Source organism: Nannobrachium achirus, assembly GCF_963921795.1.
Source record: "Nannobrachium achirus genome assembly, chromosome: 11".
Taxonomy (NCBI): domain Eukaryota; kingdom Metazoa; phylum Chordata; class Actinopteri; order Myctophiformes; family Myctophidae; genus Nannobrachium; species Nannobrachium achirus.
Genome location: NC_137820.1, coordinates 40,554,820 through 40,571,427, shown reverse-complemented (window position 1 = coordinate 40,571,427; position 16,608 = coordinate 40,554,820).

Here is a 16,608-nt window from a genome sequence, read left to right as displayed (position 1 = left end):
AAGGTTTGATTTGCGTTTGTGCGTGCGTGCGTGCGTGCGTGCGTGTGTGTGTGTGTGTGCAGGCAGTCATGAAACAGCCAGGAATGTTGTCAACATGTACCTTTCACTGCTTTCAGAATGATGTAGCTTTCAAGTAGTTCCACATGTTGCTACATCTCTAATTTCAGTGGCATAAAAGAGCACAATAGATGGGTTCTGAGTGCCGTTCGTTCATCAAATGCCATCTCCATCCATTTGTAGCTACTTCCTTTCTGAGTTTTGAGTGGATGTAGTCCATTACACCAAACAAAAATTATAGATCCATTCGCTGGCATTTTACCCAGTATATTTCATTCATCCCCAATAGCGTCCTTGGCTGAAAGACTCTAAACTAATGGTTCAAGAAACATATCTTAAGAGCTTAATAGCAGTAGAATAATTGACGACATCCCAAGGCCACCTATACCCGGCCAATGGTGTAACTACAGTCAGTCAGTCAGTATGCAGGGACATTGGCTCCGCTGTTGAATTCCAGCTGATAATTAAACAACATCTCCGTGGCCTCCAGTGTATTGCTTTTATTATAACACGAGTTGCAAAGCAATTAGCCACAACATTTATCATTACACGATGGACAACGTCAATGCTATTCCAATGGGGAGTTGGGATGGTGTAATAACTACCAAACAAGCCCTACCTTAATTAATTATTTGCAATTAAGTATTGTAGTTGGGGGGCGCCTGGTGGCCTAGTGGACCAGGCGCATACCATATAGGCATTGCCATTTCGGCATCAATGCCTGTCGGCGTCGCCGGTTCGATTCCCGATCCGGGCGACCTTTGCCGCGTGTCACTCCCTGTCTCTCCCCCGTTTCCTGTCAGTCTACTGTCCTATCCAATAAAGGCAAAAACAAATCTTAAAAAAAAAAAAAAGTATTGTAGTTGGGAAAAAAGGTTGTGATGTCTTGTATTAAAATACTGTAGCCCCTTACTTGCCTGGTTAACCCTATAAGTGCCTATCCCGAACAAGTTCGGCTTTATTTCAATCCAATACAATATTTTATTTGCTATTTTACTTACCCCGAGCTGCTTGGAGCAACGTGGGTGGTCCTTGCTCGTCCAGCGCTAGCCAACGAGAGACGCTAGATGGTCCGACGATTTATTCCATTGAAAATGGTTTAAAATAAAGTTTAGAGCCCCCCAAAAAAACCTCAATATATACTGTCGGCGGCGCGACGTATTCCAGGGTGCCTATCCCGAACTAGTTCGGGATATTTAATAAAATGAATTATTTAATCGGAGGCCTCAACGAAGCCCCGGTCTACGTCCATCCATGGTCCAGGCCAACACTCGGCCAACACTCGGCGTAGTCGCGCTAACGGCCGCATCGCGCCGCCCACTCCAATAATAAATCACATCTTTAGACAGGATTTTCTCCGGATTGTGTTCCCAGACCCAAAGAGAAAGTTTTTTGCGACTGAAATAGCTTTAGATCGGGCTTCTAAATGGGTTAGCAATTTGGCTACGTGTCAGCTAGCTTCCTCCTCTCGTCACCCATAGCATTGGCTGGAGTGAAATCCCAAGGCACTTGGGACAGTGTCGACGGAAGCTAGAGCGAAGGTCTATAGAGAAATTTCTGGCACTCTAGCGCCCCTTGTGGCCGGCGGCACTGTATGAGTTAATAAACCACACCGAACGCAACAACACCCCCTAGCGGTAGTGGTGAGGCTGGCAACGCCAGGCAAGCCCCTTACTGGTCTGTAACTCCGAGAGTATACGAATGGAACCAAATGGACCCTCACAAGCCCATTTCGTACACTATCAGAGTCAAATAGACACAGGTTTATATTACAGTAGATTGGGGTCCCAGAGATTGGGGGCAACAAGTGGCCTAAAGTTCAGAGGGACGCACTTGTTTACCGGAATTAGGGTCGACCACAGACACATAAAAAAGAAAAAAAAAAAAAAAAAAAGTTAGGGGTTGATAATGACTTTACTCTCATTAGTTTCCAACACTGTACTCCATAGGAAAAGTGTCTATTTGGATTTGCCACGTCACAATAGATATACAAATACATGTACAATCAAATGTACAAATGCAATTGCCTTGCCTTGATTATACTAAATAATCAATGAACTAAACATAATATTTACTACTAATGCGTGCCATTTGCTTCGTAACAGTTCTCTTTCAAAGAGAACTATTATTATTGCTGGTTATTCACAGTGACAGCAACGAGCAAACAGCTCTCCATTATGCTAAGAGGCATGGGGGAGAGAACACAGTTAAAACATCCCCCCCAATAACAATCACTCTGACAAAACACTCCACACAGACTGAGAGTCTTATCAAAACAACACACAACCACAGATACAACCAAATGACTGAGCAGGGGGAGTCGACAGATGATTACAACAGTTACAATTAGTTAATAACTTCTCTTTCATGTCCTTTTCCTTGTGTAATGCCACCAGTACATTTTAAGAAAACATTGTGATTGGACGACTACAGAAAACCGCAGAGGAACATTTCATTATATCCAGGGATTTGCATTATATTAAACATATTAAACACACTGACTTCCCCCTCTTAACAGATTTCCAGAAATGTTACACATTTTCCCGACAATGTCCATCAGCCATACATACTACTAGGACATTAACGACTTGTGACTTTTGCAAGTAGACTCGACTCAGTAAAAAGTTGAGTTGAAGTCGACTTTATTGTTTGATGACCTCATCACATTGACGGTAAATGACTTAGGCCTACCTCTGGACTTCATGGAATAGTTTAAAGCGATCCTTTCTCCCTTAATAGAGCTTTTGTTTTGATGTTAATATTATAGATTCCATTGCAACCAGCATCATTATGTAATAATAATCCTAATTCCTACATAATTTGGATCCAACAACACGATAACTGACTGTCTGTCCATCCATTGAAAAAACACAGTTGGAAAAGGAGAGAATCATTATGTCCTTGACAATAAGCAATCCTACTGTTTGAATGCTCAACATACATGCACAGGTTTGTTTTATGTTTTTTTTTTTTTTTTTTTTTACTTTCGACTTTCCCTGGTGAGAGTCGACTTGTGTAATGAAGTCGACTGAGTCGATTTGTCGACTTTTTGGTTAATGCCCTAATACATACTAGGTTTCAACATTCATGTTCACCTGGTCTGAGCCAGGCGGAGGCCAAGCACTGAATGCCCAGAGCCTCTGACCCATGGCTGCTGACACTCAGCTACATTTGGAGCCAAATCAAGTCCGCTCTGTCCCATGATTTGCCACACATGCAGTGATGGACACTGTACACAACCCCAGTACTTGAGTCAAAGTATAGATACTCTTGGTCAAATCTCACTTGACTGTGAGTGAAAGTTGCTCTGTCAAATTTGTACTTGAGTTAAAGTACTGGATTAATGTAGTTGCTCTAGTCTAAACACTATTTAAGTATTCAAGTCTAGAGCTGCCATTTTCGAAAACAATGTAAAACATTTGGAATTATTTCGAAATATTTTAACACCAATCTTCTCTTATGTGTGTATGTGTTGGCGGGGGGGGCGGGGGGGCAAAATACATATCAATATGGGGGTCCTTGACATGAAAATGACAACCACTGGCTTACAGTGAATGTATGAATGAATGAATACCTACTTATCCCGCGAGGGAAATTCAGATATGTAGTGTGGCATTGCAGTAGCAGTAGCATGTTGTGTATTTGACAATGCTTAATACACCAGGCTGGCTACCAGAGGGGCTTGTATGTAGATTTAGACTGTACTCCCATTTGTTGCACTGCTGAGTTTTTGCTTAGATTTGACAACTTTCATTATGCACGAAGTCCTCTGTCTTTGCACACTGCAGGGATGAACAGTGCGTGTCCAGTCCCCACAAGTATAGTTGAATTTGCAAAATAGACAATGTGAGGAATATCTTTCCAATATGGCTGCTGTGCCTTTATTGAGCTTGAAGATTGCTGGCTGACTTTGGTGGTGGCTGTAGCTGAGTGGGTAGAAAGGCTGTCTGGTAATCGGGTCACTGGTTCGGCCCTCACCAGTTCGATCTGCATGTTGAAGTGGCCACCTATAAAGCGCTAATAAAATCCCATCTTGGGGGCGTTCCGAAAGCCCAGTGGTTAAGGCTCTGACAGCGAGTCCCGGGTTTGATTCCCGAGCGTGACGACTGACGACCCTTGCTGCATGTCACCAAAGATGCTTAATTTAGGAAAATAACCCAGCCCACTCTTCGCCACTAGAGGCAAAAATGGTCTTCTAAGTGAGCGCTGTATGGTGGCAGATCTCGCAAGCATCCTATATTTGCTGGTGCTATAGATTTCGCGTGAGTAGAAAATAAAGGTCCGTAACGAAACAAAGATATTCTCTTGATTCGTCTCTCAGGAAAAAAATTACATTCTAGTGTCAGAATTTTGGGAACATTTTGTGGCTTGTGATAATCGGGTCCAAAATGTTGTTTCAGTGTCTGTCCATGCGTCTAAAGAATGGTTCAGAGGCTGGTACAGATGTAACTCGCCTCATTGGGTACACAACATTTTTGATACTATCTGCAGGAGCGAGTAAATGTAGTCTTTGTCCTCCAAGGAGGTGATACGTGTCCAAGAAATGGAAGCAAGTTCAGGCACGTTTCACGAGTACAAACTATTCTTAAATAAGGCTGTAAGAAACAACTCGAAGTGTGAATTTTCGTAAGAAAATGCTGGGGTGGTTGCTTGTGGTGCTAGTTGGCAGTTGCTGCCATGTGGCTAAATTGTGGCTATAGGCTTAAACCACTTAAACCCTGTCGACCAGAGTCCTCAGGGCTCTGTACTAGTGTATTTTCTGTTTTCTGTTATTGTGGGGAAGTCTTTCGCCTGAAAACTGCCGATCGCCCTTCAAAGACGTTGAAGAACCCCCTTCTGCTTTAAGCGGTAAACTGCAATTCATTAACGCTGTCACTTTCATTTTCTGTTTCCATGATTGATTATTTATGTGTCTGGCTTATTTACCGTGACGTTGGCTCAGCAAAGCTCTGAGAGAAAACTAAAGACTATTATTATTATTATTCAGATGATTATTACAGTGCTGAAATGCCGTCAACAAACACATTATGGCCACATTACCTAGCAATGTGTTCCGCTTATTATCTGTTAAATGTATGTAAATGCAGTGCAGCGCTGCACCGGGGGACCTCAGAGTCTATACATGTAATTTGCATACATTTCTGACATTCTCTTTGCATACATTTCTGACCAGTGGTGGAAAAAGAAAAATTATCAATAGGCTACTGCAATGTGGAAATATTGGCTACTCTGTTACAAGTAAAGTCTGGAATGCAAAATGTACTTGAGTTAAAGTAAAAAAGTATTAGTATCAAAATGTACTTCAAGTACTACAAGTAGAAATGTATACAAATCTTTTGAAAATAGCAGATCTACAAGCTCACGTTGCATCATGGAACATTGTGAGCTTGTAGATCAGCTATGTTCAACCCCCGCATCCCTATTCTGGGTTCACCAAAAATAGCAGATCTACAGGTTGTGAGCTTTTAGATCGGTATATTTTTTTGCGTGGAGGTTTTGTAGCCCGTCTTACCAAGTATCAAGTTAATAGTGCCAATCCCGAGAAGACTCGTGAAAAGTACTCGAGTACCCGGAGTGCCAATCCCGAGTATACTCGTGAAAAGTAATATATTACTGTAACGGCGGATACATTACCGAGTACAATGGCCGGAGGTCCGGAGACGAAATCCGTCGCTGATTTCGCATCATCACGGCTCCACGAGCACAAAATATTCATCCCATAACATTGAGGTGGACGGGGGATCTCATCTTTAATGTCCATTATCTCAAAACTACACTTTAGAAGCGAAGATGGAGGCAGATGCTCGCTTATGTTACTGATAAGATAAGAATTATGATACATAATTCTATGTTTGTGTATGAAGCTCATATGACCATAAGGTTATATATTATGAACTGAGCTTACAGTATAGAGACCACATTTTGGTCGGATACTGTAGGTTCAGGCTAAATAGATTACAGGTCATGGTAACTTTGGTTGCCCTGGCTACGAAATCATGATATACTGTATGTCTGTGGAAAATTACCAACATACGTGTCCCTTTCTTCCTGTTACTTCCTTGTTATGATCTGGGAACAAATCAAATGAGTCCCACGACTTCTACTGTTATAATATCACTGTCTTCCTTGTTATGATCTGGGAACCAATCCATGAGTCCCACGACTTATACTGTTATAACTGTACTCTTTATATACATGTTAAACTTCCATTTTGGGATAGAGAGATTTAGAAAGCTACCCCTATGGTACGCTCACTGTTTGTCTCCTCTGTCTGACTCCTCTCAAAATACAGCAATCTATGGACTGTCCTTTGGTCTCTTTGTCTTATTTTAATTATGGATTTATAGATCCATACTTGTTTAACATTAATATTAATTTACATTTCAAATGGTCCTTCTCGACTGGAAAAGCTGCGGTGCGTTTGACCAGCCAGGGGGGGACTTGAGGACCGGTACGGTCCTTCTCTCACCAGGGCTGGCCAAAACGCTCCGACACGCTTTAAAACAACCAGGAAATCTCTACATTGCTGTATTTTCAGACAAAGGATTTTATTTAGACAACAGTGTTATCTGAGTTTTGAATTAATGTGGAACCTGCGTGGACATCCGGGAGCAGCGGACCGTGTTGGACCATCGGACACAAGAGGTTGGATACTCCCCCGGTCCTTGGCTGCACCTGGATCTCTACGCCTGGCAAATTCCTAAGTTGATTAAGATAAGTACATATTTACTTAGTCCCCGTAACGTGTCGTGTCTTTGAATTTTGAATTAACGATGTCAATGTAATGATAATTGATATGATTTGTGAATGATGTTCTCCCTCCGTTGGAGGAGTCCGATAGCTCCTAATAATGTTTTGGTTTGACACGCGTCGTAAATTAATCCTTATCTAGACAGAATGGTCGTAAAACTCTTTGTTTCATCTTACAACGTTTAAGGGTGGTACGTAACTCCCTAATCTATTTTTATCTATCTCGTTTGGTTTCTCTCCCTCTCATTGTCCATGAGGAAGTAGAGACAAATATTTTCATACTTTAACTTTTTCGGTACAGTCGTCGTCTTCCACAAGTTTTGTCATTATTTGTTTTGTCTGGACCCTATGAATGGTCATTATTTGTTTGCTTTAGCCTAGGGCGAGGCTTATAACCTAGGGCGAGTACTTCTAGTCGGCCTGAATTTAACATGTACTTCTAGTCAGTTGTGGTTATAGCTTATTTGTACTTCTAGTCAGCCTGAATTAACGTGTACTTCTAGTCAGTTGTGGTTATAGCTTGTTATTGTTTGTCAGTATTTGTACTGTTATGTCTGGACCCTATGAATGGTCAGTATTTGTCAGTTTATTACTGTTATGTTCACTGTACCGATTAATCTGTGTTTATTTGGGTCTCTCAGTTTCATGGCTTTGCGCCAAGCCATTGGAAAATGAGAAGCAATATTTTATCTTTGACTATGGACCAGTTCTGTTTTCTGTAATGAATAATATTTTTAAGAAGCTTTAAAAGTTCTCTGAGAAATTAAAGTTAAGATTTAAGATTAAGAATAACTAACTCAAATTATTGATGTCTAAATTAATTTAAACTATTGTAACGTTAAGTTTTAAACCTGACCAGAGGCTTCTGGCTGTGTCCGAGTATAAATTGTCATTTATTTGATGACTTTTCTGTGAGAATGAATTTACTGTATGTGTGTGCGCGTGTGTGCGTGCGTGCGTGCACGTGTGTGTGTGTGTGTGTGTGTGTGTGTGTCACTCCCTCTCCCCCACTCTTGTGTGACTGTGTGTGACTGTGTGCATCTGCCAAGGTCAGATTGTTTTTGCGTCTGATATCTGTTGTTTTGGGAACACAAGAGTGTTTTGACCTCCTCTCTTAGTTTTCAACAACATTCTGATTGTTTACTGTCTAAACTATTTTGTTTAATTGTTCTGTTCTCTTACTGTTATGATAAACATTTTAGAAAAACTTCATTACCCATAAATCTCTTGTTTGAAACTTCCTGTACCCTGGTTACCATAACAACCTTTAGATTCCATTGCTGGGAAGGACAAAGTCACTTCCCCTTCTTTTCGCCTTGGGCGTCTTACTGGTACTAGACACAGTGTCTAGTACCTCACTACCCCTGTGCCCACTGCTACTGTACTGTACTGTAGTGTATGATTTAAAGCTCTTTTCATTGATTTAAATAATTTAAATTATTTTATTTAACTTTTACAACTATGGTTGTAAAAAAGGGGGGAGTAAGGAGTAATATATTTTAATTTTGATTTGTTTTCATTCATTTAATTTGGTTTTTCATTGATTTAAGATTTATTTGAAACTTAATTGGAAATATTTCTGTTTCATGGGCTGGACGGAGAGATGGAGAGAGGAATGCAGAGTGTGGAAGGAAGGAATCGGGTCACCGGAAACAACCACGACTGAGGCGGGGTGCAGACGAACCACCATCTGAGGCCAGGACAGTGCATGCCAATCCACCGCATCGGCACGAGTGATCGTGCCTGGTCGGTGAGTTTCTGTTGCACTGTTTGTTATGCCATGTAGTACAAACGCTACCTGAAGTTCTGAATTAAATTGTTTTGGAAACAGTAAACTGGCCAAAGGTTTCGTCCCCCGTAGGAAACACCTGAAACACCTGAGAAGACGCAATCTAAGACCCAGAAGAACCCACAGCTTCTGCATGTCCTCACCGCCGTCTCTCCACTGCCCCACCACCGTCATCATCATCATCATCATCATCATCATCATCATCGTCACCACCGTCATCATCATCATCGTCATCCGATCACTGGACTTATGGACTTTTTAATTCATCTTTTATTTGTTTTCATTTTTCATTCTTTATTTTTATCTGTTTATTCAATTTTAATTCTGTCTTCATTCATCTGTAAAAAACGATGAAATATTGTGTCACATTTCTTTAACTTTAAGGATTTATTACAGTTCCCTTTTAAAAAAATATATATTACAGTCCTTTTTGAAAATTTGAATTTATAAATATTATTAAAGTCTTCATAATATTATTATTATTATTACCCTGATAAAATGTTTAATATGGAGGTCATATGAACCTCATACAAAAATTAAAAGGATAGATTGATAAGATAAGAATTATGATACATAATTCTATGTTTGTGTATGAAGCTCATATGACCATAAGGTTATATATTATGAACTGAGCTTACAGTATAGAGACCACATTTTGGTCGGATACTGTAGGTTCAGGCTAAATAGATTACAGGTCATGGTAACTTTGGTTGCCCTGGCTACGAAATCATGATATACTGTATGTCTGTGGAAAATTACCAACATACGTGTCCCTTTCTTCCTGTTACTTCCTTGTTATGATCTGGGAACAAATCAAATGAGTCCCACGACTTCTACTGTTATAATATCACTGTCTTCCTTGTTATGATCTGGGAACCAATCCATGAGTCCCACGACTTATACTGTTATAACTGTACTCTTTATATACATGTTAAACTTCCATTTTGGGAGAGAGAGAATTAGGAAGCTGCCACTAGGATGGTATGCTCACTGTCTGTCTTCCTTGTCTGCTCTCTTAAAATACAGCAATCTAAGATATAGTCCTTTGGTCTCTTTGTCTTATTTTAATTATGGATTTATAGATCCATACTTGTTTAACATTAATATTAATTTAGATTTCAGTTACACATGTATAAAAGCTCCGGTCCGCCATTACACAACTCCACGTGGACAAGGATCGGTTCCGGCGCAGGACGCGATGACGTCAGACCGGAAGTGTTTATGCTGTGGACTTCTGGCCTTCAAAATAAGATAACGGGAGTGATGCCAGCCTGAAGGTGGCATCGTGGACTTTATAATCCGTTAATTTCAGGGGCACTAAATGAGTTAAGTGATGATGATGTTGATAATTTCCAAATATTATCAAAGTATTCTGCGGAAACCCTGGTCTTGGCACCCGGGATGCCACGGCGTGAGAACAACTGCTCTATACTAATGAGTACTGCAACATAAAGCAATTCAACACTTATTTAACAAAAATATATCACTTACCTTTAAACCTTTTTATTTTTTATTTGGCATTAAGCCCTTTGCACACAGGACAGTTGCTTTTTTTTTTCGTTTGCTGCATGAATGAAACGCATTGGATTTGGTGTGCAATGCTGTGCAGAATCGGCGCTGCGGATCCCAAAAGGAGTCATAAAAGGAATGATGAGTTTTTTACCGCATGCGACAAGACGCACGAATCGAACTGGGTTCGATCGAGAAAAAAACGCACGGCCGCAGCCACTCGTCGCACGGCTAATTCGGATCCGGTGTGCATGAGGTCGTAGAGAATCATTAGTGGCGTTTCCATAAACTTATTCGAATTAGGGAAGCGAATTATCAGAAATACGCATTAAGACAAGGCGAATTTAGCATGTTTCCATTTGTGGGTGTCATTCGAATTAGCGACGGCCGCATGAGTTGATCGGGCTGATTTTTTTCAGACCGAACCTGAGCACTGCACCGTCTGCACGTCTGACTGCTGTGACTCGGTCGCTGTCTAGTAGTGGGAAGAAGGGATTATCAGTCATCATCATGGCCCCAAATAACTTTTAAATATATTACAATTGGCGACGAGTCTCTTACGAAATTGGCAAGAGTTCCTCTCAATACATAAAGCTACCGGTTCACCGGGAAAACCGCGGTCGCGTCGCTGCACAGTGCAAGTTTCAGCGTCCTCTGGAAGGTCAGGTGGCCGATCTGCAAGCTCACAACGCGGCGCGGAGACGTGGATGCGAGCTGATGTGCGTGTGAGCTTGTAGATTATTGGGCACTTCAGGCACGCAACACCGTGGGATGAGGAAGGGTTCGCTCGCCACCGATGGCTTGAGGTGAAAACGGGAGGAATTTACACATGGTCCGTGTCACTCCGTGTGTAACAAACAGGTTTGTTTTTTGGGCTAACGCTATACCATGGACAAAGCGGCAGGGGAAATGGACCTAGAACGTCATAATCTATTCGCATTTATTGTCTGACCCGTTTCCATTCACTTAAGCGCATTTAGTTTATTCGATAAAGGCTCAACATCCTCCTCCTCCAAGCGGATAACTTTTTTTGCGGATAATGAAAGTTTATTCGCATTTTGAAGTGTTTCCATAAAAACATTTTGCGAATAAGCCGTTAATGCGCAAAAAGTGGCTTTATGGAAACGCCACTATTGTTTTCTTTTAAAAAAATGAAATTGTCCGTTTTATCCGTGTGGATAAACACGCCTGGGCTTAAGTCTCTCCGGGGGCAAGAAATGATCACATGGCGGCGGTCACGACAACAGTTTGAAAAAAGCACTGTTTTACATATTCTACCCACCAACCCAGCAGGTGGGCAGAGTAGAAGCATGTGGACATTAAGCACAGCGGGAGCAGAGCGCTGTGAATCCACTCAAACAAACACCATACACTGATGATGATGACACAGCAGCACATATACCATATGTCCCACAGACAGCAACAGAAGGCCATCAACGCAAAACAGTCGTATCAAAGGCAAAATTAATAACTCACACACCGCCGCACGCCCCTGATGGAGTACCTGGATGTAAAATAATAATAATTGTGAAATAAAACACAACACACTTTTATTTAGGTCACAGCCTTCCCCCTAGTAATGGAGATCTCATGGCTGCACGTTTCTAGAACAGATTGTGTGGGGATTTCAATGGGATGCCTCCATAGCAATAGAGATTAGGCAATTAACCTTGATGTCACTGTAATTATTAAGACACTTTAGCACGAAAATGAATTAATTTCCCAAAAGGTGCCACAGACAGAGAGAGAGAGAGAGGGAACGGAATGTTCTCCCGCTGCACGGGCCGAGAGAGAGAGAGAGAGAGAGAGAGAGAGAGAGAGAGAGAGAGAGAGAGAGAGAGAGAGAGAGAGAGAGAGAGAGAGAGAGAGAGAGAGAGAGAGAGAGAGAGAGAGAGAGAGAGAGAGAGACTGCTGAAGGGTAATTAGGTGAAAACAAAGACCAACAATTACATGGTCCTGGTGGGTTATAATGTTTTTTCAACGCAACCTAAGAATCCACTTGGATCCACTAATCCACTAGAATCCACCAGAGCTTCTAGAAGAAGTCTAGAAGTAGAGATGGGACATTCACTTCTTCTCGAACGAATCAAGTCTTTTGAACGGCTCTTTGAAATGAACGATGGGATTCGGTTCGCAGTAGGGAGCCGTTCCTTTCTAACAGTTGTGGAGAAAGTACTAAAATTATTTACTTGTAAAAGTATCAATACTGCAATATAGAAATACTCTGTGCCACAAGTAGAAGTTCAGAATTAAAATGTATTTGAGTAAAAGTACAAAAGTATTGGTAATCAAAATGTACTTAATGTACCAATAAAGTACTCATTGCAAAATGACCCATTTCACAAGTTTTCCAATGAATAACATTTGAAAACAGCAGATCTACAAGCTCACAATGCGTCAGTTCTGGCAGTGTGATAAAACCAGTTCCGGAAACGGTTCCAAATGTGTTGGAACTGATTCCGGAATCCTATTCCGGATCCCAAGTAAACCTATTTCCTGTGCGCGACAAACAAGCAACTAAACATACTGTAAATCCGCGGCCTGTTAGTTACTGCAGTGTTTCTCAAACTTTCAAATTTCAAGGTTTCCCCCTCAACTCTGACAGTGTACAAATGGAACTAAATGAACCTGTGAGGGTTCATTTGGTTCCATTTGTACACTGTCAAAGTTACAGACTTGTATGGGTCAATTTAGACCCCCATAAAGGAACCCCACAGAGTCCCTGGAATCCACTTTGAGAACCACAGAGTTACTGTGTGCCAGTTAATGCATGTAACAAAGTTAGTCCCGTGGCTTCAAATGGGGTATCCATTTGATCAAGTACATGGAGTGGCTTACAAATAATTCAGGCGTGGATCATAAAGTTACTTTCAAGAGCACTTTGCGGGCGCTGCGAGCGAGCGCCGAGGGCCATCGAGGGATGTAGGATGATTGTAATTTTTTCTTTTTATAATATTCCATATACCGCACAGATGGTGTTTTGATGGACACGTCTGAACATGTGTAGAGCGCGGGACCCCCATCACCTCCCGAGTTCGCGCCCATAAATGATTGATATTCAAAACCATCCGCACCACCAAGTACTGATTTGTTAATTATGTTTGAGTGCACCCCGGATTAATTAAATCAATGTCATCATCGCAGCATCGAGGTCAAAGGACAGTAAGAGTTGCTTCCCGGGGTCCCGTGCGTGTGTGTACTGTGTCAGTCTGTGTGTGTGTGTGTGTGTGTGTGTGTGTGTGTGTGTGTGTGTGTGTGTGTGTGTGTGTGTGTGTGTGTGTGTGTGTGTGTGTGAGTTGAATTCTGTATGGAGGGATAATCTATGATTATGCCATTTCAATTAGTATGCAAATTTAAAACTGGAAATGTTTTTTTTTTTTTTTTTTTTTACCAAGCGTGTCTCTGGTGGTACAAGCGGTGCGCCGAACATTTGTTTATTTATTTTTCTTAAGCCAATGGATGAAATTACATGGCATGAAATGAATGTTAATCGAGGCTGCATGGACAACTTCAGTCGAGGTGTGCTCCAAACTTCCTACTCTCTCTCTCTCTCTTTCTCTCTCTCACTCCATAAACCCTCTTACTTTCCTGTGGTTTTACACCGAAAAGCACGAAATGACCCTCTTCAGAAGGGAGATGAAATAAACCTGATAGCTAATGAAGCTATGCCGCGTGATAGCTGCGACCTTTTACCGTCTCAAAAGGAAGCCAAGCCCCCGGACGAATAATGGTGTGTCGAGTGACCTTTCCTCACTCAAACGGCTCATAATATACCATTTTCTTTAAGGTTATACTGCCCCTCAGAGAGAGAAAGAGAGAAAGAGAGGCCTTATGGCAGCATATAGACTCCACCGTCGACATCACAACAGACCTCTGGTAAAAAATAGTTGGAGTCTTTGTTGGCGGGCGTAGGCCTGACCCCTCATGTCTGACGGAGACTAATTGTCTTGGCCAGAGGTAGCCTGTATCACAGCCTCACACAACCTCACACTCAGATGTGAGGGCCGCATAGAGTTCAGACTGCTAAGCGGCCCTCACACTATACCACACTATACAGTGTACTCATAGTGTCAGGGGTTTTCTCAGAGTATCCCTTGTACCCGCCTGTCCTTAAACCTTTTATGCCCAAATATGGAGATCCCTGATGTCATCATTATATGCCTATAGGAATGCAGACATATGGGTAGACATATTGGTTGTATCGGCGGTTCTGGACAACTGGATATCCACATTTTCTCGTCAGTGGGCAACGCACACCCTCGAGTCCTTGCCACTACTGCATGCCTCGAGTTTGAAGTTGGTCGGTCCCACATGCACATGGCCTATGGGCATAGCGGTCGGATCTGTGGCTCAAAGCCAGTGGTTCTCGACCTTTTCAGGCCACGACCCCCAAAATAATTATATTTGAACTGGGGACTAAGCACTAAGAGTTGAGGCATTACATTTTGTTCTATTGTGAAAATGGCAGATCTACATGCTCACAAAGCCTCGCGTTGCATGCGAGGCGTTGTGACACAATTTCTGCCTCTAATATTTGACAATTTGGCCAATGTTTAATTTGTCATGCAATCGGATCTCTGTATCTATCAGTCCGTGTCCCTTTGACCATATATGGAGATCACTGATGTCATCATTATATGCCCATATGGGCATGCCCCCTTTTGTGCCCACTTATGGAGCACAAATCTATCGACTCATTGTGAGCTTGTATCTGCTATTTTCAAAAGATTTTTATACATTTGAAAACAGGACATTCTGCATAATGAGTACTTTATACTTTTGGTCATTTTGATACGTTGCGAGGCATTGTGAGCATGTAGATCTGCTATTTTCACAATTTCTGCCTCTAATATTTGACAATTTGACCAATGTTTAATTTGTCATTTTAGATTTAATAAAAAGTCCTTAAATAGTCACTTTAGAAATGTGTAGATACCCTCTATACACTTAAACGTTATGTTGGTTTGTTTACTGTTGAGTGAGAAAACAACATTGCACATTAAATTAAGTGTAATCTGGGGACCCCCAGGAGAACCACTGGCCTGAGTTTGAGAACCACTGGCCTAACTGCATTGCAGTATTGATAATTTCACTTAAGTAAACAATTTGATTACTTTTTCCACCACAGGGAATTGCTACTTGTACACAAATGGGAGTAGTTCTTACTCCACTGCTGGAATGGGGTGGAAGCCGACGCGTCCTCCCAGCTCAGATTCAGACAGTTGAGTTCAACACAGAAGAAAAGAGAGGTGAGTCATGCCGGCTTGACCCGGGTCAAACACCCAGCACCACACTAAACACCAACAGTATTTATTTACACTGCTTACCCTCTCTGACACCTGGAATCATCCTGGATTGTGGCAGGGAGGGAGACTGCTGAGAAATATTTTGTTGTAGTTGTTGGTCTCATGTAGTCCAAACCATGCCAGGTTTTTGGGTCCAATGCTGATTCCAGGACTCGAGAGTGTCCTAAGAAACCAATACATTTTAAACTTTGGAGCATGGTCCATTGTGCAGACTTTATTGCTTGTTTCTGTTTTGTTTAAGGTGTTTGTTTAACATGAATCATAGGTGGCTGTCACGTTTTTGTATTACACTGGAATCCTAATTATCCTATTATATGGATATGCACTTCCACTTTGTTTTTCTTTGTACAATACCGGAACATTAGCCGAAAATGGGGCTCATGCAGGCCCATGACTGTGGTTAATTCAGCAAAATAGGAATGTTTACGCATTTTAGAGAATTGACGGCTTTCATTCGAGTGGTAGATTAACACTCTAGCCTCACATAAGCACACAGCGGTGATTGAGACTATTATTATCCCCCAAAAATCTGCCTGCATGGCGTATGCAAAGAGGCTGTGGTGGAAAAAGTACTCACATGTTTTACTTAAGTAAACGTATTGATACTGCTGTGTAGAAATATAAGTAAAAGTCTGGAATTCTAAATTAACTTGAGTAAAAGTACACAAGTATTGGTTGGTATCAAAATGTACTTAAAATGTATACAGAGCTGAAGTGCTTAATGTATGTCTTGTAATGATAATCAAAGCTAGTAACCAAAGTTGTCAAATACTGTAAGTGTAGTTGAGTAAAAGTACAATATTTGCCTCTGAGAGTGGGGTAGAAGTACTGCAAATTGTTAATACTCAGTACAGTACTTGAGTAAATGTAATTAGCTACTTTACACCACTGGTAGATCCTCCAAAAAAAATCTTATTTATTTCTTCCATTCCAGGGGAAGCTTCAAAAGGCCTCTGTGAATGTTTGTCAGTCTAATGAGGGACTATAATTAGAGTTTGTAAAAAAAAAAAAACTAAAACAAAATACAAAATAAAAAAGGATGGCACAGACACTCTCTTATTAACATAGCAACATTTAATGAGCAACACCATCATGGTCATCTAATTGCAAGATGAGCAAATGAAGAAGAAAAACAAAAAACAAAAAATAATTATAGGCTATCTAGTTCATGGGTAACATTGCACCTCTTCATATGCT